This window comes from Echinops telfairi, unplaced genomic scaffold (genome assembly GCF_000313985.2).
Source record: "Echinops telfairi isolate 266 unplaced genomic scaffold, ASM31398v2 ScPeMD7_7420;HRSCAF=8458, whole genome shotgun sequence".
Classification (NCBI taxonomy): Eukaryota; Metazoa; Chordata; class Mammalia; order Afrosoricida; family Tenrecidae; genus Echinops; species Echinops telfairi.
This window is the reverse complement of record NW_022111320.1, coordinates 518,104-520,313: the sequence shown is the minus strand read 5'-3', so window position 1 is coordinate 520,313 and position 2,210 is coordinate 518,104.

Sequence of the window (2,210 nt, the reverse complement as noted above, 5' to 3'; positions counted from 1 at the left end):
TCCATTTTTGATGAATTCTCTAGATGCCTGTGTCATATTTTTCATATATGCAACTCATCTATTTCATGTTTCCTTCCTTATATTTGATAGTATGTCTACGCTCTGTGACAAGCCCTTCAGTGTATCCCCATGTTCTCATGGGTCATCGGAGAAAATATAGAGCTCTTACGTTTACATTTAGGTCATGGATCTATCCTGAGTTCATTTTGTACAGGAAGATTGAGTCCTGTTTCACTCGTGCGCATATGGAAACCAAATTTTGCCAGCACCCTTTATTGAAGGGACTATCGCTTTCCCTTTAGTATTTTTTGGTCTTTTGTAGAAGATCAGCTTCCTGTAGTTGGTTGCGTTTATTTCTAGTTTGTTTTTTGGTTTTCCAGTTTGTGGGGGTGGGTGGTGGTTCCCTTGGTCTATTGACCTATCATTATGGCAGTACCAGGCTGGCCTGGCTACTGGCACTGTTATAGAGTTCGAGGTTGGGCTGTGTGACACCTCCTATTTAGTTCTTCCTAAGGAGTTAGGTCGTTTCCCTGTCCATATAAAGTTAGTAATTTATTTTTCTATTTCTTTAAAGAATTAAATAGGGATTTAGATGGAAAATGTGTTATATTTGTAGACCACTTTGGGTTGTCTTGACATTTTCACAATAGTAAGCACTTTTATCCACAGATATGGATATTCTTGCATTTGTGTAGGTTTCTGGGTTTTGGCCACATGTGCATAACGCTCTGTAGTTCTCTTTGTACAGGCCTTTTGTCTCTTCTGGTAAGATTCATGCAAAGTATTTAATCTCTTGTGGGCTATTGTAAATGGTCTTGTTTTCTCGATGCCCTTTTTAGCGCTCTCTTCATTAGGATGCAGGAATCCAATTTATTTCTGCTTGTTAATCTTATATCCTACCACATTGTTAACTCTTTAGATTGCTTCCAACCATCTTTTTTTTTCGAGTCTGGGATGTTCTACACATCTCACTTCCCAACAGTGAGAGCTTCACTCCTTTGTGCCTCTGGGCGCCTTCATTTCGTTTTGTTGTCTGGAGGTTCTGGCTCAGACGTCCAGCACAGTGTTCAGTAAACGTGCTGATAGGGAGCTCCTTCGTCTGCTACACGTTTGCAGGGAAAGCGCTTTCAGCTTTTCTCCGTTGAGCAAGATGTTGGCTGCTGAATTTTCTTAGATAGCCTTTATTATGTTGAGTAAAGTCCGTTCTATATTTTGTGGAGTGTTTTTGTAAGGAATGGGTGTTGGGTGTTGTCAAAAGCCTTTTCTGCATCAGTAGATATGATCAAATGATTATTGTTTTTGTTATGTGTATGTGATAATTATATTGTTTTGCTTTTCTAATGTTAAATCATCCTGATGTCCCTGTTCTAATGTTGAATCATCCTGGTATGAATCCCAGTTGATAATGATGTATTTTTGTTTTCGTTGCTATATTTCTGTAGTCTATTGGCTAGGATTTTGTTGAGAATTTTTGCATTTATGTTCATAAGGGATATTGGTTTTTTATTGGTATCAGGGTTATGCTTGCTTTATAAAATGAATTTGGGAGTTTTCTGGCTTTTTCTATATTCTGGAATAGTGTGTGTAGAATTGATGACAGTTCTCTGAACACTTAGTAGAATTCTACCGTGAAGACATCTTGCCCTATTCTTTTCTTAGTTGGAAGTTTTTTAATGACTTTTTTTTCTATTTCTTTTTTTATTATGGGTCTGTTTAGGTTTTCTATGTGAGTCTGTGTTAATTTGGGTAGATGATGTGTGTCTAGAATTTTATCCATTTCATCTAATTTTCAAACTTGGTGGAGTACAGTTTTTTTCACAGTAATGTGTTATTGTTCTTTTTATTTCATTTAGATTGTGTTGTTATGGTATCATTTTCATCTCTAATTCTAGATATTTGAATTTTTCTTTCTTTTAAGTTTGCCAATTTTGTTAATCCTTTCAATGAACTAATTTGTTGATTTTATCCATTGTTTACCTATTTCCAGTTCTTTTATTTCTGCCCTTTATGGTTTCTCTTCTCCTTTTGGTTGTAGTTGTATTTTGTTACTCATGTTCTAGTTGTTGAAGATGTTGTGTTAAAGTATTGATTTTGATTATCTCCTCTTTTTCCACATATGCATAGATTGCTATAAATTGCTTTCTGATAACTGCATTTTCTGTGTCCCAAAGGTTTTGGCATGTTGTTTTCTTGTTCTCATTGTTTCAAGG